This window comes from Oreochromis niloticus, unplaced genomic scaffold (genome assembly GCF_001858045.2).
Source record: "Oreochromis niloticus isolate F11D_XX unplaced genomic scaffold, O_niloticus_UMD_NMBU tig00000734_pilon, whole genome shotgun sequence".
In the NCBI taxonomy this organism is placed as follows: Eukaryota; Metazoa; Chordata; class Actinopteri; order Cichliformes; family Cichlidae; genus Oreochromis; species Oreochromis niloticus.
The window spans coordinates 795,000-819,558 of NW_020327228.1; the positions used below are offsets into that span (position 1 = coordinate 795,000).

Sequence of the window (24,559 nt, forward strand, 5' to 3'; positions counted from 1 at the left end):
GATCACCTTTACTAAATATCTACAACTAATCTGATTATATCCTGTTGTTGTTTTTTTTCCAATGTTGAAATTAAAATCTAGTAGCAGCCTTCTCATTTCTTTGTGTTTTGTGCTGTTTTACAGGCCCACAGAGGAGGACAGCTCCGAGGCAGATGAGGGACGGGTCCCAGGACGGTCCATCGGCGGTGGAGCTGGCCATCCTGGTGTCCCTGAAGAGGCCACGCCAGTCTCCAATGGAGCATTTCCTCCTCAGCCTTGTTCCTGCTCTGGAGAGCAGCTGGGTCCTTTTTATTCCTGTCTCTCTGTAAATACTTATATTTTATATATTTATGTTTAATGTTTTTCTGTTTGAGAATTTTAATATTATTTCAAATAAATTTTTATAATGACTAATGTCTCAGTTCTACTACACAGCAAATGTTGGCACACGACTTGACACATGTAGAATTTATTTCATATTATACTAATGACAAAATATATTAATACAGTGGGATGCAAAAGTTTGGGCAACCTTGTTAATAGCCATTATTTTCCTGTATAAATCGTTGGTTGTTACAATAAAAAATGTCAGTTAAATATATCATACAGGAGACACACACAGTGATATTTGAGAAGTGAGAAGAAGTTTATTGGATTTACAAAAAGTGTGCAATAATTGTTTAAACAAAATCAAGCAGGTGCTTAAATTTGGGCACCAAAAAAAAATGAATGGAATAAATATTTAGTGTATATCAATGTGTGTGTCTCCTATATGGTCAAAGGAGTTTGCAAAGAAAAGCGTCTGGACTTCTTTAAGTTGCTTGAAGACGTTTCACCTCTCATCCGAGAAGCTTCTTCAGTTCTTCAGAATCGGTGTGTCCACGGTGTGGATGAGAGGTGAAACGTCTTCAAGCAACTTAAAGAAGTCCAGACGCTTTTCTTTGCAAACTCCTTTGACTACGATGACCTGAATGACTGAGAACCTTCACAGACATGTCTCCTATATGATATATGGGGTGCCTTTGTCTGGACGTGCTTCCCATCCAGAGTTCCACAGCAGAGAGGGAAGTTCCAGCGCTCCTGAAATCCCTCTGTGATGGACCGCCAGTCTCCAGGTGAAGACACAGCTATGAAGTCGTCCACTAGACAGTCCCAGATGGCCGTCACTACCTGGGGGGTGATCTGGCACACCGTGGACACACCGATTCTGAAACTGAACGCAATGGTCCTGAAGGAGTCCCCAGGTGGCAAGGAACCTGGACAGAATTGTTCAAAATTAGTATTATGTGTACTGCAGTTACAAAATGCATTATTCAAATTCCAAAATACTTTTGTGATGTCAGATTTAAATTACAAAACATAAATCTTACATAAAACATTTTGTAATTATAAGGATAATTACATAATATATATTACATATAATATAAAACAGTCAGTTGTGTTTTGTTTTAACTTTACCGTATCATAATTTGATTGGTAACAACTTTTACCACTACAGTGAGCCAATCACTCATAATTCCTCAACATGTCAATCAGGTAGGAATGAAGTAAGACATTAATAGAAATAAAGAGTTGTATGTTGACATGTAGCCCTTTCCTTGCTTAAATCATTGTTAATATTTTTGAAAAATTAACCTGTGATAAGACAGCTTATCAAGATAGAATATGCTAGATAGAACCATATAACTAAAGATGAACCAAACTGTTCACAATGTTATCTAACTCTCAGTTTGAAGAAAGGCTGCTGACCCCTGTTATAGAGTCTGACAGCTGCGGGGATTATATACAAATATTCAACTATACCAGAATTAAACCAGGTCTAAATAAAGAAAAAGGAGTGAGTATCACTACAAAGATTACCAACAGTGGTCCTCATACCACAGTTTGATATCAGCAAACACCGAGAGCATACACTGATAGACACCACAACCATGCTATCATTGTTAACATTGATAACAGCATAAATTGAATTAAATCGGGACTTGATGAGACCTTTCGAGTATCACTAGAAATATTATAAACAGTCGTCTCCATACCACAGTTTGCTATCAGTAAACACCGACGGCATTCACTGATAGCATACCACAGCCATGTTAGCAGTGTATAAACTAGAGATGGACCGATCCAATATTACGTATCGGTATCGGTCTGATACTGACCTAAATTACTGGATCGGATATCGGCGAGAAATAAAAAATGTACTCCGATCCATTAAATATCAAAAAAGCACCTCACCAAACTTGCTACACGGCGTAACTCGGCTCATAACAGTAGCGCGTTGCAGCAGTATGCGTCACGCAGGCACGTGCAGAGGGGGGGGCTAGAGGGGCTTGAGCACCCGCCCCTTTCCTGATGAGTGCCCAAAGTGCCCTTTTGTTGAGGCAACTTAAAAAAATGTATTTATTTATTTTTTATGTGTGTGTGTGTGCGTGCGGAGTCCTGTCAGTGCCCTCAACAATAATATTTAACTATTAATAACAGTTTTGCTAAATAAAAGGATCTGGCTTGCATCAGTCACATGATCACATTTAACCAATGATCGCCCTTGACGGCAGAACGCGCTGGTTACGAGCCGGGAAAGAGCTCACAAAGAGCACGCGCATTTTTTGCGGTCCGGAGCTGTAGGAGAAACACATTAACTCAGAGACACAGACTGATGCGACAAAACCAGTAAGTAGGTGTACAGCGCACACTGTAGTGTGTAGCACACAGGAGTATTAGCTTATTACGTACACGTTGGCAAGTTGTCTTGTTGCAAATGACGAACTGAAACAAACGAGCGTGCTGTGTGTGCAACAGCGCGACAAACTTTACCTGTCCTTTTATTAACTGCACAAGTAGTGCTGGTCATAGCTGCTGGCTACCTGTGTAAGGCTGTCATGGGTCTGTAGCTCTGTCACCGTTTTAGGGAACATATTTAGTTTTAAAGTAAGTTACAGGGCTTTTCCTGCCTTTCTGGAGGGATTATATTTCACTAAAAAAATGATCTAATATGCATGTCCACATAATTATGCATTCTTATAATTATAATATATTAAAAAACACGCTGTATTTTAAAGAACATACATTAAGAAGCAGATTATATTAGATTTATATTTTAAATAAGACAAAATTTGGATTTTACAGCAGTAAAATTATTGTATCTCTACAGTTTAAAAATGTAATAAGCTTTCTGCCTACACAGACTGGATAGTGAAACAAATGGAATCATCATAAATACATTATTTCATATTTATTACTTCCCCCTCCTCAATGCTTTATTATTGTAGCTCTAGTAATAAATAATAATGTAAGGATTCTGGATCAACACCGTGATGCCCATAGTATATACAGTATTCTGAAGAAGGTCTAAAATGTCACTGTGTGTGCGTACATGTGTGTGTTTTATTTAGATGGATTAAAAAAAATTATTATTCATGATATAACATTGTCCAGACATGCCTGGTAAGGACATGAGGAGGAAACAGTAGGAGCTGTGTGAGGCTACTAAAGGCAGTGCTATAACATTTTTCTGTCATCATTGTATTATTGATTAAGTGCAAGAGTTGTTAGGTGTGGATAATTAAATTATAGTTTATTGCAATAGCAAGTTGTGCCTTGTTCTCTGATAGACAGCAAGTGGAGAGTGATATGTGAAATGATTGGATGGAAGGAAGAAAAGAAGCAAAGAGTGATTCACAGGCAGAGCCTAAATTATTTCTCACAGTTTTTGTTGCCTTATGGTTCCAAGCGCAATCTTTGCATTTTGTTATTATCTCATGATACTTGTTTAATCAGCTACCATCTCTCCTGTGGACTTTTTAATGTCTACAGTCTCAGATCAGCACAGCCCTGCCCTCCAGCACCATCAGCAGCAGGAGCACCCCTCAACAGCAACATTGTACCCATCAGGCAAAACATAGGCTACGTTTGCTTTGCCTTGTTGCCCATATTAGATTCTTGATGAATGTGTGTTGTTGTTATTCAGCCTCGTTCAATGTGCCCCTTTTTAACTTTGAGCACCCGCCCCTTTAAAAGTCTCTGCACGGCCCTGGCGTCACGTGATAGAGTGGCTGTGTGTATGAAACCAGTATTTCATCTCCAAGGAAGTTATCCCAGAGAGAAGTAAAGCAAGTGTATAAGTTCATCTCAATGTTTGTAAAGCGTTCCCACGTTAAGCTTAACAACCGATATATGGAGCGAGTGCCTCTTCTTGCTGCTACTTCAATCGTGAAACTGCTTAATGATCAGCTGATCGGCTTTTCTGTCACGAGTCCGTCTCTCTTGTTTGTTTTTGGCCCACTTTGCACCAGAAAGAGGAAACCAGCGGCTGAACAACAGCAGCACGTTTAAGCTTGATATGCTGTTGTTAGAATTTATTTAATATTACTTTCTACACCAGGATCCCTTTCTACGTAGCTGACGGCTGGTAACTGTGCAGGGGCGGATCTAGCAAAGTTTAGCCGGGGGGGGGGCGATAGAGCATGAACAGGGAAAAGGGGGCACAAAGACATACTTTTCTTTCTTATTCTCATTTAAAATGTCTAGCTTTTAATAAATAATTATCTGAATCTTACAACCAAAGTTTTAATCTGATGTAAAATATATAGAAGTCCATTGCTGTATATAGTAACTGTTAAGTCTAATATACCCTAGTAAGCTATAGTACTTTTTCCTTTGGGAAAGTACCATTTGTGAATTCTGCAATTCTGTTGAAGAAAGATGTTGAATCTATTTAATTATTCTTGAAAAATAATTTATTTCTGTGCCTTTTTTTTTTTTTTTACCCTGCATCAAATTAAAGTTGATTACATCGATTAAGCATCATGAGGTGGAGGGTGGGTGGTTGCATATTCTTTGTCATATAAGCCTGCATGAATAAACTTTCTGAATCAGTTATCATCCGCAACTGAAAATAGTTGTGCATGATTACTATACCTTTCTAATGTGATGTTGTTGTCCCTGGCTCTCTTTCTCCGCCCCTCCCCCTCTTCCCAGCGCAAAGCACAAGCCTCGCATGTGGAGTGAAGCGGAAGAAAAGGGCAAGAGAGAGGGTGAGAGAAAGAAAAAAAAACCCACGGCTCGCGATAAGGAGCCGACTTGCGTCGTTCACGTCAAAGACCCGGCTCTAAGAGCCGTTTCGTTCGCGAACAGCACATCAATAATCCAAAGTTTAGGCGCAGCAACCACAAAGGCCTGGTCTCCTCTATGTTTCAGTCTGCTTCTAGACACAATGAGAAGCAACTTATGAGCTCTCTTTGGAGTTTTGTTTTCAGTATTTTTAGTTAAAAGGACAGAGAGGTACGAGGAGACTCATCCATTTAGAGACTTTACAACAAGCAATAAAATCTTAAAATCAATTCTAGAACATACTGCAAGCCAGAATAAATGAGCCAAGACTGGGGAAATATGGTCGTGGTTAGGTGGTCCTGTCAAGACTCAAGCTGCAACAAGCCGAAGAGGAGAGAGCAGACGCTGGCTGGTATCAAAATAAAGACTATTACGGTAATCAAGCAATGCATGAATCAATTTCCCAAAGTCAGCAGATGACAACGTTCTTAATTTTTGCAAGGGCCCTGAGTTGGAAGAAGCTGGCTTTTACAAAGGAGTTTATTTGTTTCTCAAATGAAACCTTGTGTTAGGGTTCAGAAATTGAAGGAGGAATACAAAATAATGACCATTGATCCGGCCGGGTAAAGTTAGACGAAGATTTAATGACACACGTGTGGAGAGATCTAACCCTGTTCGCAGACAGCATCAGATCTCTGTCTACCAATACTCAAACAAAGGTTTTATAGGGTTGGGGTAATACAGCCCCCCCCTTTCATGCATGAAGCAGACACAATACAGCGTACGTCAACCCAAAACCACAAACGTTCAGTTTGACAACTTGTGACACAGTTCAAAAAGAACATCACGTCTTCGCCTCCATGCAGGTGTCTTCCCCCACAGCTCGTCTCACCGCTGTCGCTTATCGCTGGAATCAGCAGATCGGTTTCCTGAAACAGCTCGGTCGCGTACGCCGGCACTCTTGCAGTTATAGCAGAATTAAATCTGAACTCTTTACCACAAAATGAGCCTACTACTATGTGTACGTATGTGTGTGGTTATGGTAAATGGCCTGTATTTATATAGCGCTTTAACAGTCCCTAAGGACCCCAAAGCACTTTACATATCCAGTCATCCACCCATTCACACACACATTCACACACTGGTGATGGCAAGCTACATTGTAGCCACAGCCACCCTGGGGCGCACTGACAGAGGCGAGGCTGCCAGACACTGGCACCACCGGGTCCTCTGACCACCACCAGTAGGCAACGGGTGAAGTGTCTTGCCCAAGGACACAACGAGCGAGACTGTCCAAGCTGGGGCTCGAACCGGCAACCTTCCGATTACAAGGCGAACTCCCAACTCTTGAGCCACGATCGCCCCAGTTATGTCATAACCGCAGCTGCACTTTGTCTCACCTCTCACCTTCTCCCCAGACAGATTTTTTTGTAACAGGAGTTCTGGACTTTTTACAACAGAATGTATTTGTTTCTAAAATGAAAAACTGCCACCAGAGAACACTCCCAGATTTTTTTACAACAGAAGTTCTGCACTTTTCTAGAGGACAAAGTTCACCCTTAAGAGAAGAACATGGGTCAGAAGGTCCAAATAGACAAATCTTGTTTTTTGATCATATACATTGAAAAAATGTAATGCCAACCATGATTTAATGTCATTGAGGCAGTCTAGCAAAACATTTAAACAGCCTGTAGAATTCTTTTTAAGAGGAAAGTAGAAACTGTTTCGAGGTGACCAACTGGGAGACACTCTGTGAGCCTCACGCTGAGGACATCAATGGGCTTACTGAGTGTATCACAGACTACATAACTTTCTGCATCAACTCCATTGTTCCAGCTCAGACTGTTCATTGTTACCCAAATAACAAGCCGTGGGTGACTAAGGACATCAAAGCCCTCCTCAACAACAAGAAGAGAAGAAGACCCTGGAAAGGCTCATCCTGGACCAGCTGCGACCCATAGTAAGACCACATCTGGATCCCCTTCAATTTGCTTATCAGCCTCGTCTCGGAACAGAGGACCTGCTCAATCGTGTATACACCCATCTGGACCAGCCGGCGAGCACTGTGAGGGTCATGTTTTTTGACTTTTCCAGTGCTTTCAAACCATCTGGCCGACCCTCCTGGGAGATAAAGTTAACAGCGATGCAGGTGGATGCTTCTCTGGTGTCCTGGATTGTTGATTACCTGACAGGAAGACCACGATATGTACGTCTCCCACAGTGTGTGTCTGACAAGGTAATCAGCAGCATAGGGGCACCACAGGGGACTGTCCTCTCCCCCTTCCTCTTCACCCTCTACACCACAGACTTCAACCACTGCACAGAGACCTGCCATCTTCAGAAGTTTTCTGATGACTCCGCGGTGGTTCGATGCATCAGCAGGGATGATGAGACAGAGTACTGGGCTGTGGTCGCCTCCTTTGTCACGTGGTGTGAGCAGAATCATCTGCAGCTCAACGTGGCAAAGACCAAGGAATTAATAGTGGACTTCAGGAAGACCAGGAAACACTTGACCCCTGTTTCAATCCAGGGGGTCAGTGTTGACATTGTGGAGGACTATAAATACCTTGGAGTACACATTGACAATAAACTGGACTGGGCTCAAAACACCACAGCACTTTACAGAAAGGGCCAGAGTCATCTCTATTTTTTGAGGCGACTGAGGTCCTTCAACATCTGCCAGAAAATGCTCAGGATTTTTTTTACGAATCTGTTGTGGCCAGTGCGATCCTCTATGCTGTTGCATGCTGGGGGAGCAGGCTGAGGGTCACAGATGCCAACAGACTCGATAAACTGATCCGTAAGGCCAGTAGTGTTGTGGGGATGAAGCTGGACTCCCTCAAGGTTGTGTCGGAGAGGCAGATGTTGTCCAAGATAAAGATAATGTTGGATTCAATTCAATTTTATTTATATAGCGCCAAATCACAACAAAAGTCGCCTCAAGGCGCTTTATATTGTACAGTAGATAGCACAATAATAAATACAGAGAAAAACCCAACAATCATATGACCCCCTATGAGCAAGCACTTTGGCGACAGTGGGAAGGAAAAACTCCCTTTTAACAGGAAGAAACCTCCGGCAGAACCAGGCTCAGGGAGGGGCGGCCATCTGCTGCGACCGGTTGGGGTGAAAGAAGGAAAACAGGATGAAAGACATGCTGTGGAAGAGAGACAGAGATTAATAACAGATATGATTCGATGCAGAGAGGTCTATTAACACATAGTGAGTGAGAAAGGTGACTGGAAAGGAAAATCTCAATGCATCATGGGAATCCCCGGCAGCCTACGTCTATTGCAGCATAACTAAGGGAGGATTCAGGGTCACCTGATCCAGCCCTAACTATATGCTTTAGCAAAAAGGAAAGTTTTAAGCCTAATCTTGAAAGTAGAGATAGTGTCTGTCTCCCGAATCCAAACTGGAAGCTGGTTCCACAGAAGAGGGGCCTGAAAACTGAAGGCTCTCCCTCCCTTTCTACTTTTAAATACTCTAGGAACAACAAGTAAGCCTGCAGAGCGAGAGCGAAGTGCTCTAATAGGGTGATATGGTACTACAAGGTCATTAAGATAAGATGGGGCCTGATTATTTAAGACCTTGTATGTGAGGAGCAGGATTTTGAATTCAATTCTGGATTTAACAGGAAGCCAATGAAGGGAAGCCAAAACAGGAGAAATATGCTCTCTCTTTCTAGTCCCTGTCAGGACACTTGCTGCAGCATTTTGGATTAGCTGAAGACTTTTCAGCGCGTTTTTAGGACATCCTGATAATAAAGAATTACAGTAGTCCAGCCTGGAAGTAATGAATGCATGAACTAGTTTTTCAGCGTCACTCTGAGACAGGATATTTCTAACTTTAGAGATGTTGCGCAAATGGAAGAAAGCAGTCTTACATATTTGTTTAATATGTGCATTGAAGGACATGTCCTGGTCAAAAATGACTCCAAGGTTCCTCACAGCATTACTGGAGGCCAAGGTAATGCCATCCAGAGTATGAATCTGGTTAGATACCATATTTCTAAGATTTTCAGGGCCAAGTACAATAACCTCAGTTTTATCTGAATTAAGAAGCAGAAAGTTAGCGGCCATTCAGGTCTTTATGTCTTTAAGACATTCCTGCAGTTTAACTAATTGGTGTGTGTTACCTGGCTTCATGGATAGATAGAGCTGCGTGTCATCTGGATAGCAGTGAAAATTTATGCTATGTCTTCTAATGATGCTGCCTAAGGGAAGCATGTATAATGTAAATAGAATTGGTCCTAGCACTGAACCCTGTGGAACACCATAACTGACCTTAGTGTGTGAAGAGGACTCTCCATTTACTTGAACAAATTGGAGTCTATTAGATAGATATGATACAAACCACTACAGCACAGTACCTGTAATACCTACAGCATGTTCTAATCACTCTAATAGGATATTATGGTCAACAGTATCGAACGCAACACTAAGGTCTAGCAGGACAAGCACAGAGATGAGTCCACTGTCAGAGGCCATAAGAAGATCATTTGTAACCTTCACTAAAGCTGTTTCTGTGCTGTGATGAGCTCTGAAACCTGACTGAAACTCTTCAGATAAGCCATTCCTCTGCAGATGATCTGTTAGCTGTTTGACAACTACTCTTTCAAGGATTTTTGATATGAAAGGAAGGTTGGAGATTGGCCTATAATTAGCTAAGACAGCTGGGTCTAGAGATGGCTTTTTAAGTAAAGGTTTAACTACAGCCACCTTGAAGGCCTGTGGTACATAGCCGATTATTAGGGATAGGTTGATCATATTTAAGATTGAAGGATTAATTAATGGCAGGACTTCTTTGAGCAGTTTTGTAGGAATGGGGTCTAAAAGACACGTTGATCGTTTGGAGGAATTAATTATTGAAGTTAACTCAGAAAGATCAATTGGAGAAAAAGAGTCTAACGTAACATCAATGGTACTAAAAGTAGCTGTAGATAATATTACATCTGTGGGATGATTATTGGTAATTTTTTCTCTAATGATAAAATTTGTGAAGAAAATCATGAAGTCATTACTAGTTAACGTTAAAGGGATTGTTGGCTCAGTAGAGCTCTGACTTTTTGTCAGCCTGGCTACAGTGCTGAAGTGAAACCTGGGGTTGTTCTTATTTTCTTCAATCAGTGACGAATAGTAAGATGTTCTGGCTTTGCGGAGGGCTTTCTTATAAAGAAGCAAACTATTTCTCCAGGCTAAATGATGATCCTCTAAATTTGTGACACGCCATTTCCTCTCCAGCTTACGAGTTATCTGCTTTAGGCTACGTGTTTGAGAATTATACCACGGAGTCAGGTACTTCGGATTTGAGGCCTTGGTTTTCACAGGAGCTACAGTATCCAGAGTCGTATGTAGTGAGGAGGTAAAATTATTAACAAGATAATCGACGTCTGTTGGAGTAGCGTTCAGATAGCTGCTCTGCTCTATGTTGGTACAGGGCATTGAAGATGATAACAGTGGGTGGATTATATTCTTAAACTTAGTTACAGCACTTTCAGAAAGACATCTACTTTGATAAAGTCTACTCTCCACTGCTGTGTAATCAATTATTGTAAATGTAAATGTTATCAGGAAATGATCAGACAGCAGAGGGTTTTCAGGAAACACTGTTAAATGTTCAGTTTCTATGCCATATGTTAAAACAAGATCTAGAGTGTGATTAAAGTGGTGGGTGGGTTCTTTTACATTTTGAGAGAAGCCAATTGAGTCTAATAACAGATTAAATGCCATGTTGAGGCTGTCATTTTTAGCATCTACATGGATGTTAAAATCACCCACAATAATTATTTTATCTGAGCTGAGCACTAAATCAGATAAAAAGTCTGAGAAATCAGAGAGAAACTCTGTGTAAGGCCCAGGTGGATGATAGATGATAACAAGTAAGACTGGTTTCTGAGTTTTACAGCTGGGGTGGACGAGGCTAAGCATCAGGCTTTCAAATGAATTAAAAGTCTGTCTTGGTCTTTCGTTAATTAATAGACTGGTGTGAAAAATTGCTTCCACACCACCCCCTCGGCCTGTGCTTCGAGATTTCTGGTAGTTAGAATGACTCGGGGGTGTTGATTCATTTAAACTAACATACTCATCCTGCTGCAACCAGGTTTCTGTAAGGCAGAGTAAATCGATTTGTTGATCAATTATTAAGTCATGTACTAACAGAGACTTGGAGGAGAGAGACCTAATATTTAATAATCCACATTTCACTGTTTTACTCTTTGGTTCAGATGTGGATACTGTATTGTTCTTTCTTTGTGGTTGTTTATGTTTAAGTTGTTTATTGCTGGTTTTTGGTTTGTTTTTTGTCTTTTTGGGAGCTGACACAGTCTCAATGGAGATGGGTTTTTGGGGGGGTAGCAGGAGGAGAGAAGCTGCAGAGAGGCGTGTAAGACTGCAACTCTGCTTCCTGGTCCCAACTCTGGATAGTCATATTTTGGGGGGTTTAATAAATTGGTCCATATTTCTAGAAATGAGAGCTGCTCCATCCAAAGTGGGATGGATGCCGTCTCTCCTAACAAGACCAGGTTTCCTCCAGAAGGTTTGCCAATTATCTATGAAGCCCACATCGTTTCTGGGACACCACTCAGACAGCCAGCAATTTAAGGAGAACATGCGGCTAAACATGTCACTCCTGGTCTGATTGGGGAGGGGACCAGAGAAAACTACTGAGTCCGACATTGTTTTGGCAAAGTTACACACCGATTCAATATTGATTTTAGTGACCTCCGATTGGAGTAACCGGGTGTCATTACTGCCGACGTGAATTATGATCTTACTGTATTTATGTTTACCCTTAGCCAGCAGTTTTAAATTTCCTTCAATGTCGCCTGCTCTGGCCCCTGGAAGACAATTGACTATGGTTGCCGGTGTCTCTAGCTTCACATGTCTGAGAACAGAATCACCAATTACCAGAGTTTGACCCCCGGCGGGTGTGTCGCCGAGTGGGGAAAAACTGTTAGACACATGAACAGGTTGGTGGTATACCTGGGGCTTCTGTTTAAGACTATGCTTCCTCCTCACCGTCACCCAGCCGCCCTCTTTCCCCAGCTGCTTGGGGTCTGCCGGGGAACAGCTAGCGGGGCCTATGCTATCTTCGACTGCACCAGCTGCAGGGGCCTGGCTAGCTACGGGTGAATGAAGGGTGCGAAGCCGAGTCTCCAATTCAGTAATCCTGGCCTCCAGAGCTGCAAATATGCTACATTTGTTACAGGTATCATTACTGCTAAAGGAGGCCGAGGAGTAACTAAACATCTGACACAATGAGCAGGAAAGTGCAGGAGGGACAGGTGAAGTAGCCATGGTGCTAACGAGTCGGCTACGAGCTAAGCTAAGCTAGTGAAACAGTAAAGAGACAGTGAATGAATACTTTGGCTATAAATTAGGCAGTGAGCACACAGAAAGGCTGATTCAGATGAAGCACGTTAAGATTATACTATGAAAAAGGGATGTATCAAAAGATTTAAATTAAATTGCTAAGCAGAAAAGCTACTCAGAAACACCACTGTGTTTGAGCAGGAACAGGAAGGTCCAGTTCCTGTAACACCTCCCACCCACTCCATTACATGCTGGCCAGTCACAGGAGCACGTTCAGTGAGAGACTGAGATTACCGAAAAGCACCACTGAACGACACAGGAAATCATTCCTGCCTGTGGCCATCTCCCTGTACAACTCATCCACTTAACACACTGTTTACTGCAACAGCTACACGTTTCTTTTTAGCTATTTATTAATAAATGACTTATTTATATATATGCCTGTATATATTGTGCTATTCTTAGTTAGTGTATTGTCTGTCTTGTTAATGTCTTTTTCTAATGGAGCACTGTAACAAAAAAAAAAAAAGAAAAAAGGGAACAATAAAGTATTCTGATTCTGGTTCTGAATATATTGTTCATTTACCTGTTACTACCACAAACCAAATCCGGTCGTTGGTACTTCCTGGCTTGTGTAGCCATTAGGTAACAAAAGCTCAACATTGTGCCTAGCATCCTGGAGCACTGCTGTTGTGTTTTGGAGTTTTTACATGCTTCGGGGCTTGTACGTGCTTCGGGGTTTGTATGTGCTTTGTCTCTAGGGGCCACTGTAAATATACTTTTATTTATTCACTAAAATAACATGTAATAAATAAATCATAATTTTTTAAAACAACTTTAAAACTGAAACAACACAAAACACTACAAACCACAACACAATTAAATATAAATTAAAATATGAAAACAATTAAAGCTGCAAGCAGCATTATGAGGGCCCTCGCGCCCCCGGCGCGTCGAGCCACGCCCAACACCTACAACCAGCACGTCCGATCTGGAACATGACACTTCCTGTTCCCACTAGGTGGCGCTGTCCCTGATGTCAAATATGGCTGGAGCCTTATCATATGTGTGCTCTTTGGTGCAGGGCGGACAATGTAAATGATGATGACTTGTATTTATATAGCACTTTTCTAGTCCCTAAGGACCCCAAAGCACTTTACATATCCAGTCATCCACCCATTCACACACTGGTGATGGCAAGCTACGTTGTAGCCACAGCCACCCTGGGGCGCACTGACAGAGGCGAGGCTGCCGGACACTGGCGCCACCGGGCCACCACCACCAGTAGGCAACGGGTGAAGTGTCTTGCCCAAGGACACAACGACCGAGACTGTCCGAGCCGGGGCTCGAACCGGTAACCTTCCGATTACAAGGCGAACTCCCAACTCTTGAGCCACGATCGCCCCTGTATGATGTATGAGGGAATGAGAGGCAATAAGATTTTCATGGCGAGTCATCCAAATTCGCCATGGCGCCACGGCCTCACCGTATTGTGAAAACTCAAAAGCTCCGCAATTTAACATGGCCCAGGTGTGTAGTTCACACTGACCAAATATGAAGCTTATACAACCAAATCCCAAGGAGGAGTTCGAAAAAGTTCGAGGCATGGAAATGGCAAAATTAGAGCCAAAATGTCATCTTCACTTCGAAATGGCGGACTTCCTGTTGGGTTTGCGTCAATGGTCCCATAGACTTTTTTGTTTGTCTTGGCATGATATGTCTGTGAAGGTTCTCAGTCATCCAGGTCATCGTAGTCGAAGGAGTTTGCAAAGAAAAGCGTCTGGACTTCTTTAAGTTGCTTGAAGACGTTTCACCTCTCATCCGAGAAGCTTCTTCAGTTTTAAGGTCAAATGGCCGAGAGTCCCAGATTTAAACCCAGTGGGGGTATCCCCCCAAGGAGGGACAAAGGACCCCCTGGTGATCCTCTAATCACATGCGCCAAGGTGTGAAAGCGGGTGTGGGACCTAATCAGCCAGGGTTTCGGGTGAGCTCATTGTGAAACCTGGCCCCACCTTGTCATGTGAATTCCTGAGGTCAGATGGCCCAGGATGTGAGTGGGCGTTAAGGCGCCTGGAGAGGGAACTCAAAACTGGATTATAGATGGCAGACAGTTGGTGTCGTAAACCACCGCCTCTGTTCAAAGATGGTCGCTCACAGTGGACATAGATGGCCTCTTTCACTCCTCTTTCAAACCATCTGTCCTCTCTGTCCAAAATGTGAACATTGGCATCCTCGAAAGAGTGATCTTTATCCCTAAGATGCAGATGGACTGCTGAGTCTTGTCCTGTGGAGGTGGCTCTTCTATGTTGTGCCATACGCTTGTGAAGTGGCTGTTTGGTCTCTCCGATGTAGAGGTCTGGGCATTCCTCGCTGCACTGTACCGCATACACCATGTTGTTCAGTCTGTGTTTCGGAGTTTTGTCTTTCGGGTGAACCAGTTTGTGTCTGAGTGTGTTGCTGGGTCTGAAGTACACTGGGATGTCGTGCTTAAATCTGTGACTCTCGTCCATTTGACCTTAGAACTGAAGAAGCTTCTCGGATGAGAGGTGAAACGTCTTCAAGCAACTTAAAGAAGTCCAGACGCTTTTCTTTGCAAACTCCTTCGACTCTTGGCATGATACACGTGTGCCAGATTTCATACATGTAGCTCAAACGATGTGTTCGTAGGGCTGCATTTAACAAGGCATAGGTGGCGCTCTAGAGCCATTTCCCAGTGCTCATACGTAAAACCATTAAAATACAAAATTTTTCACTAGACCTGGCATGTGTGCAAAATTTCATGAGTTTTTGAGCATGTTTAGGCCCTCAAAAAGGCCCTTGTTTTGCCTGAATAATAATAATAATAATTAAAGCTGCAAGCAGCGTTATGAGGGCCCTCGCACCGCGGCGCGTCGAGCCACGCTCAACACCTAAAAGTAGCACGTCCGATCTGATGTCACATTGATGGAATTCATGCATTTAACCACCAGCTAACATTTCATCTCATTCAATCATGATTATAGTCATCCCACTAGGTGGCACTCTAACCATTACTGACGAATGGCATAACAAACATTTCCGAGGTCGAGTCTCATCATGCCTGCGAACTTTGGGAGAGACTGGACATTGTGTTTTTGAGTGACAGCAGATTACTGCTTTTTGGCGAGTGATTGAAACTCCACGTGCCGCCATGACCACCCCATTTCCCTGAACGGAAAAAGCTTCGCAATTTAACATCACAAAGGTCTTTAGATTCCACACACAGGAGATTGTGTCAATCTGATGAAATCCCTCGGAGGAGTTCGTCACAGAACGGTACCTGAAAAGAGGGGAAAATGTCGCCAAAATTACACATTCGTTTTAAAATGGCTGACTTGATGTTGGATTTGGGATATTGCTCCAAGAGACTTTTTTGTACATCTTGATATCTTACATAAGCTTGCCAGATTTCAGACTCATAGATAAAACACAGAGCAGGGGCTGATGATTTGAAATATTGTAGGGGGCGCTGTGGAGCCATTTTGCGCCATTTAATGAAAATGATCCCGTAACAAGATAGTGCTCATCACATTGGAGGTGTACGCCAAATTTCAAGACTTTTTAAACTTTCCAAGCCCCTCAAAAGCCACTTCATCTTTCATGGTGAAATGCGTTGCCACCAGGGTGCGCCGTTCAGTTTAAAGTCACAATTTTCTCACTGAAGCATCACGAGGGACTCATGTTAATATTCACCGCTTTTGAGGTGGCCACGATGAACCTGTGAAAATCAGTGCAACAAAGTGAAAGACATGACATTTCCTGTTGCCACTAGGTGGCGCTCTATGCATTCTTGACAATGGGCACATCAATCTGTTCAGGGCGGGACTGACATCATGCCTGTAAGGTCTGGTACTGATCAGATTGGATTTCATTGAGTTACACTAATTTGTTTCTTCATGGCGAGACGTCAATGTTCGCCATGCTGCTGGGGTCACACCCTTCCACGAAAACTCACAGTTTTCACTGCAAGCCAAGACCAACTCCTTAAGGCTTTCCTGGAGAAATTTGAGGCTGCAGAGGTCACCCATCAATATACTGTACCCCAAAGTGTAAAACATGACATTTCCTGTTGCCACTAGGTGGCGCTGTCCCTCATGTCAAATATGGCAGTTGAAATATGTTCAGGGGTGGAGCCTTATCATATGTGTGCTCTTTGGTCCAGGTCGGACCATGTATGACAGAATGAGAGGCAATAAGATTTTCATGGCGAGTCATCGAAATTCGCCGTGGCGCCGCCGCTTCACCGTATCGCGAAAACTCAAAAGCTCCGCAATTTAACATGGCCCAGGTGTGTAGTTGATACTGACCAAATATGAAGCTTATACGACCAAATCCCAAGGAGGAGTTCGAAAAAGTTCGAGGCATGGAAATGGCAAAATTAGAGCCAAAATGTCACCTTCACTTGCAAATGGCGGACTTCCTGTTGGGTTTGCAACAATGGTCCCATAGACTTTTTTGTTCGTCTTGCCATGATACACATGTGTGCCAGATTTCATACATGTAGCTCAAACGATGTGTTCGTAAGGCTGCATTTAACAAGGCATAGGTGGCACTACAGAGCCATTTCCCAATGCTCATATGTAAAACCATTAAAATACAAAATTTTTCACCAGACCTGGCATGTGTGCAAAATTTCAAGAGTTTTTGAGCATGTTAAAGCCCTCAAAAGGGCAATTCATTTCGGTAAAAAAAAAAAAATAATAATAATATAATAATAATAATAATATATAATAATAAATAATATAATAATAAATAATGTGGATGCCTTAAAGCATCCACACAATAATAATAATAATAAACGGAGCAGATACAATAGGGCCTTCGCACTCTTAGTGCGAGGGCCCTAAAAATAAGATGCACCTTCTCTGTCATATGGGCCTGCATGAATAAACTTTCTGATTCCTTTATCATTTGCAACTGAAAATAGTTGTGGATGATCACTATACCTTTCTAATGTGACGTTGTTGTCCCTGGCTCTATTTCTCTGTCTTTCCCTCCCGCTCTGTTCCATTCCTACTGCGAGTGTAACTGCCGCCCCTCCCCCCTCTGCCCAGCGCAAAGCACAAGGTTCGTGTGTGGAGTGAAGCGGAAAAAAAGTGCGAGAGAGGGTGAGAGAGAGAGAGAAAAAAAACAAAAAACAAAAAACACGAATCCCAATATGGAACCGGCTCACGTCGTTCACTTCAAAGATCCGGCTCTAAGAGACGTGTCGTTCGCGAACGAAACATCACTAGAACTGAACCTGAAACAATCAGTGCAGAAGCTTTAACAGTGGAGTGATGTTTGGAGTTCACTCCACATAAAATGTAAAAAATAAATCATATAATACAAAAACCAACTATTTACATTTCAATGTTTAACTATTTAAATTTTCAGCTTTTTCTTTTTAAACAAATTTAAAGTGAAACAACGCATGCCAGCCTTGCGCAAAGCACAAGGCTGGCATGCGGAGTGAAGCGGAAAAAAAAGTGCGAGAGAGAGGGTGAGAGAAAGGAAAAAAAACCCAAACCCACGGCTCCCAATAAGGAGCCGGCTTGCGTCGTTCACTTCAAAGACCCGGCTCTAAGAGCCGTTTCGTTTGCGACCGACACATCACTATGTGTTTGTTTATTGTGAGGCTGAAACATCTGAACCTGTGATTCAGTGATAACAGCTCTGTCACACCAAACAAACTACACTGTTTACACAATTTACAATGTTTATATATGAAGCACTTCAAATAATATGATAATAATACTAAAAGTGCAAACTGACAGACAGCTTTAAAAAATGCAGCTAAAAGATGATTCTTTTAACACCACAGTGAGCTCAGTGTGATTGTGTCATTAACCCTGATAATTATTGAATTAATCTTCTTTAATTTCCTAATACAGTTGTTACACAGGCAAACCGGGGTTTGTAAGTTTATAGTACAAAGATCAGCTCAAATGTTCTCAACCATGAATTAATTAATTTTAAAACAAAATTCAGAGGAGATGATGATGCAAGAGAACAACAATTTATCAGAGCTGGTCCAGATGTGTCAGGGATCACTGATGATTTCAGCAGGAGAGGTTCAAATTTACAATGTGATCATGCTCCTCCAAAGTTTGTAGAACGATCCAGGCAGTGATTCTGGAATTTGGAAACTGCTTACAGATCAGTAACTCTGCTCAGCTGGTTTCAGGAACATTACAGCAAGAGGACAGAAACACAGCTACAGTATTTTGCCTTGATTTAAACATGGCAGACTGACAGCAGCTGTTCTCTCTGTGTAACATCAACACCTGAAACATGCAGGGAGGACTGAGTCTGCTCAACTACACATGGTTTAAATTCTAAGGTTAAAGCTATCAGGACATAATGTACGTAAATTAATAAATGAAAAATGAGCTCAGTGTGAAGCCTCACACTCTCACAGATGAGGATGTTTAACACAGATTCCAGAGCGAGCAAGACTGTGCTAAAGAAAACTGATGGAGGTCATCTAAGTGGATGGATGCTTGACTTCAAGAGTTATTAGGATAGGTGGGACAGAGCTGTGATCATTTACCAGATCACAGGTACAGCTGTGTTTTAGCCTCATGCTAAAGAAACACATTTTCAAACTAGTGATGATTTTACTTTTCAAAAATAACATGTATTTTAATGAGCTCTCGCAGATCTTCAGTCTTCGTTTTTCTGCTGATTGAGCCAAACATGATGGCTGACTTCACATCGGTTGTTAAAAACCCCTGGGAGTTAACTGGTAATTTTAGTGTGTTAAAAAAAACAACAACCAAGATTTGAAATTCTATCCCTAAATATAAATCATCACATCAGACACTGTATGCTCTATCACTGTTAAAATAGTGGAAACGCAGGTTTGTTGGGTTTTCTTTTGGTTTGGCGGCCATGTTTCAAAACAATATGGAGGCTGCAGTTTTGGTCGATCGCGTTTCCTGTTTTTAAATGAAAACACAAAAAAATCCACCAGTACAGTACACTATATACCAAACATCATACTTAAAGTCTGATACACTGAAAACAATGTTTCAGGGGTGACAATCACGCATCTATAAAATTGATTATTTAAGTTTTTACACTGTATAAATATCTCAGACATTTTCACTGGTTAAAACTCAGTAAAATTACATTTGTAGAACATTTGATGGTTTCCTGGTGTAGAGTTACTTTTAATATTCAGTGCAGTTATTGTGCTTAATCGTTTTTGTTTTTTTTCTTTATCCTGTGTTTGATGCTGAGAGTCTCTGTAAGTCATCAGTGTCGATAAATGAGGAAAGAAACCCCAGGAAGTGCTGAGAGGACTGTACCACGTGTACCGTATCATGGGGGAATTATGTTTTCTATGTTTTATTTTTAGATTGTTTATCTTAGTTTTGAATTATTTTGGATTCGATTAGTTAACCGGTTGCCACACATCAGCTCACCAGTGCATCACTTAAAGGTTCAGCCACATGCTAATATTTTCAGGAACAAGAAAATATTAACTTTCAAACAAAGTCAAATCCATAATTAATTATCTCTGAATGGTTTTGTGTTGCCTTTGACTTTCATCAGGTGCAAAATAGTTGAGTTTAAACCTGAATATAACTCTGATCAGAGGAAGTGTGAGGTTGTGAGAAAGTCTCTGCCTGCATTCATAGATGTGTCCTTTCAGCTGCTCTGATCCAACCTTTGGTCTCTAAGGAAGAGGCTTCAGGGAGATGTTTGCTACGTTGGACTGTAGGACCATCAGAAATGTGTGCAGTAACAAAACAGGCAGCACTGAAAGGAGCTCTAAGTGTTTGTGTTGTTCAATGATTTGTGCACAACAACAACAATGGGACCTCTCTCATCCATCAGTCATCATGTGGACATTTTTCTGACACACTTTGAAGCTGATGGACGTTTTGTGTCTGCACTAAGTACGTTTTCAGCAGCTATGGCACCGGCAGGATTCACTTTCACAGACTCACAACCACCAGCTTCACCCCTCCCCTCCCCCTCCAGCTGTAGGCTTTAACATTGAGTTTCCCCACACATGTTTACAGACGAGTTAGAGAGCAAGAGAAGAAGAGACTGATTCATAAATGTCTTTGTTTCTGCTCTAACCTTACCCAAACAATGCTGCTCTACAACTCTAGACTACCAGCCACAAAGACAACAGCTGGAGGAACATCTGTCTACCTCTGACATCCACCAGCTCATCCATACAACAAACACACATCAACAACCAGGAAGCAGCTTCACCTCTGATCACACACACACTCAACTCTACTCACTCACCTGGAGAAACCCTGAGGTAGATGATGCTGATGAGCTCCCATGAGTGAGTTTCTTCCATGTAAACAGCACACTCGTATGTTTCAGCATTATTAATCGTCACATCCTTCAGAATCAAAGACACGTCTCCATCCTTCATCTGTCTGTCCTGCAGATCCACCCGGTTCTTAAAAGATGGATGCTGGTCGTCTGGATCGAAACGACAATGCTAGTACAAAAACACATTTTCTGGCAACAGGTCATCTCTGCTCCAATACACACGTCTGATGTTGTTATTTGGAGCTCGACATGTCAGAGTGACGTCCTGTCCAGACTCAGCTGTGATGGTTTTCTGGTCTGCAAGAGGAAACAACACAGAGCAGAGAGGTTAAAGGTCAAAGTACAATTATGATCAAAATGAATGACTTTAAATATTTTGTTTATTTCCTTTGACATTTGAGTTTTTAGTCATGTTGGATTTAATGAACCTCTGAACATCCAGCAGGTCACCAGTGACCCACTGAGGGGGAATTTTAGCCTCATGCTAAACATGCAAAGTGTCAGAAACTACAAGATGTTAGCTTCCACAGAACAACAACATGTGCTGATAATAAGTGAACATAATGTGTGAGAGAAAACAGGCTCTTATTATAAGACACTGTCACTCAGAAAAATAAAGGTGCCAACTGGAATCAAAAGTGGTTCTTTGATGCCATAGAAGAACCTTTTTTGGTGCCACAAAGAACCTTTCAAACAATGGTTCTTTTAAGAACCATTTCTTTCAGTGGTTCATTGAAGAACCTTTAAAGGTGCCCCAAAGAACCATCAAGAAATGGTTCTTTGGGGCACCTTTAATGGTTCACGTCATCCCTTGTCGATGCCAGCAGCCGAGTCTGCAGGGTGGTCTGGAAGAGCAGAGTTAATGTTCGACTCCTCCTGGTCAAGCTCTCCAGCTGGATAAGCCAAGGTCTCCCCTCTCGCCGCTGCCTCTTAACACAGAAACACAAATTGCATGTGAACCAGGAGGTGCAGATTTTTTTTGCTATTCTTTTCTAAATCCAGGCTGGATCACGTGGAGGTATTTGGAAAACTTTTTTGGCCAGCGGACGACTGTTGTCTTGCAGAAAGTCAAATCAAACATATGGGATACACAATCAATTCACAAGAACACATTATAAAAAACAAGTCCAGTTCTTGCCTGATTTCAAGTGAATTCTGCATCAAAACAGGGTAACAGAAGTAAAACGAGTGTTTGCAGCAAATGTGAGCACAAAGCCTCACTTTGTACAAGCCTGCTATTAAAGTTCTCCTCTATGCAGACGACTTTCCTGTTTTCAAGGCACAACTTGGATCTGCTATACGAATCTTATGGATACACTAAATGAAACAATAGTGTGCACGACTCCAGATTCTGATCCCTCATCCTAATATGGTCCCAAAAGGCTCACAAAAACCAACATAGCGATAGCAATAAAGCAAATGTTGAGGCTTCAAAATACAAAGTCCATAAACCAATGGCTGACATGGGTTTTATCATAAGGGTGATAAATATACAGATTTCAGTGTGTCTGAGAGATTTGATGTTCATTTACCTGCAGATGCACTATACGTGCCTGCTCTGTGGTTTTTCACATTTTGCACATCACTATTTAATACAGGAAGTAGGTGAACTAAAACAAGTCATCTTTCTTTGTGAGAGGACAATATTAATGAAACAAACCTCAATGACATCATAGAGATCCCTAAAGATGCTCCTGCTGCTTGTCTTCCTCCTCATCCTAAGCTTCCTTCTCCTTGTCCTCGCCTTCCATCCAATTGTAATTCAATCTAATTGTGTTTCTCCCCCTCCTCTTCCTCATTTTGTTGGAGCTGTGAACAGAATTAATGTGAATCTGGATTAATTTGTGCAAACAAGAAAAATCTACAGCTTTTTGGTCAGAGGTGGTCTTGTGATTTAAGCCAGGTAGAGTAGATTTATGTTTTGATGCCTCCTGCTTCATCTCTACGACTGGCTGCTGAGCGATATTTACACCCTGGCTGGATTACAAACTTGTCAGAGTGAACTTTTGCCCAGCGTTGATAGCTCTTGTTAGTATAATGACCTCTTCTTGGCTTAATGTATGATGGTGGATAAATGAAATGTACAAAGAAAATTTAACTATATTACAAAAGAACATCTATCTTGGAAACATCAAATGACCAGAGCATAACTTGTCAACTAGTCCAAAAATAAGTTACACAGGAACAGTCAAAGACACACATTCTCATGTGTCACATTTCTATTCATTCAAAACACTTATGCATTGCTGTATTTTATACAGCTCATACAGAATTCAAAGTACAGGTTCATGTGAGTATTTAATGTACAGCTCAGATCTACTGAATTTTCTAGAGCAGACACAGAGCTCATGTCAAAACAGGCTTCAGGCGCCATTTTAGTGACTATAACAATATTATAAATTTTAATATCGGTCTAGCTGACATCACGTTATGTACACAGCACGCAATTGAACCACATATTTTAGAAGCCAAAGGTTCAAATTAGCTGGGAGCACCTTCACTTAATTATAACAGTGGTTTTGTTAGGAAAACAGTTCTGTATACAGGTGGGTAGGACGTTTTGTCAGAGTAGGATGGTTTTTCAGAACACCGAATACTAAATTGCTCTGACGTCAACGGCTAACGTATCTAGCTAATCGCTACTGTTAGCACAACATTAACAGCAAGCTACAATGACGAGTAACAAAAACAAAACAGTAATAAGGTTTTAATGAAAATGTTTTACCTTTTCCAACAATCTCTGTCACACCTGGATTACAGATGTTAAGTTTCCATCCAGCCTCGTGTCTCCTTCACACATGATACAAAAATTAAATAAACTCACCTGCACAGACAAACACAACTAACAGGAAAGTCAAGCAGAGCGTTCCAGCAGACATGTCTGTGTTGACTTTACAGGCGATCCAACACTTTCATGGTTATAAATGTGTGAGTCTGTTATTTTCAGTGACAAACAGAACCTGAATTTCAAACTTCACCTCATTAGATTAGCTGGTGATACAGATTAACTGGTTTTTATCTTAACTGGTCAGATTTATTTACATATTCCACTCTCCGTGTTCTAGATGATGGATCCCCAGACTCTCATTTTCACTGACCGGTCGTCTCTTTAAGTTACCGTGTCATGTTGTTTGACAGCACTTAAGATCTCCTGTGTGCTCAGTCAGAGTACCGGTAACTGTGATATCTATATATGGGCACTTAGTGCAGACCTTCCCAAAGTGTGGGGCCCGCCCCTAGGGGGGGCACAGAGCCATTTCAGGGGGGGTGCGACATGAAAAGGGAAAAAATCAAAACAAAACAACAATGCTTGGACACTGCTAGAATGGGGCGCCTACACAAACGCAAAGCAGGAGATGAAGCATAGCTGAATATGTTTCCAAACCAACTTCATTCTAAGCCAAAGACTAGAAAATATGGTGAAGCATATCCTCCCTTTGGTTTCACCTGCACAAGTGCCAAGGTAGGTCTCCCTGCAGAATTGGTTTTCCTTTTGTCGGGAGCAGCCCTGGGCTGTTCAAATCACGGACAAACAGGATCCCACATTCTTGATTTTTAGTTCACAAACACTTGTTGTAATGACTAACCACTCCTGACATTTTGGAGATGTTAGCTCTTTATACAGTAAAGTTACAGTGGGATCAAAATAATATCAGGCTGATCCTGCCACAATTTGTTCTCCCTGTTCAAATCACGGACAAAAGCATCCAACAGTTGTTTATGTTTTTGAACCCATTTTGCAGAGGGATTGAAAAATGTATTGATAACAATGTTGAATATTATTACACAGTGGAAAAAAACAACTACTGTAAAACAATTACACCGTGACGCCTCTGCCTTTCTAAATAAAGGGACAGTAGCTGCGTGTGTATGTAAGTGTGTAAAACCTGAAGATAGTCAGATTAACAGTATTTCGT

The 24,559-nt window shown here is 41.7% G+C and overlaps 1 long non-coding RNA gene across 1 annotated transcript; it reads right to left on the reverse strand.

Annotated features, from left to right (window-relative positions):
• Positions 1–977: 977 nt before the first annotated feature.
• LOC102078980 (uncharacterized) lies at positions 978–23,429 on the reverse strand. The gene is made up of 5 exons (XR_002059649.2): positions 23,368–23,429; positions 22,303–22,451; positions 21,432–21,571; positions 20,607–20,939; positions 978–1,235 (listed from the first exon to the last, which is right to left on the reverse strand). It is a non-coding gene; the product is annotated as an uncharacterized LOC102078980 (long non-coding RNA).
• Positions 23,430–24,559: the final 1,130 nt, after the last annotated feature.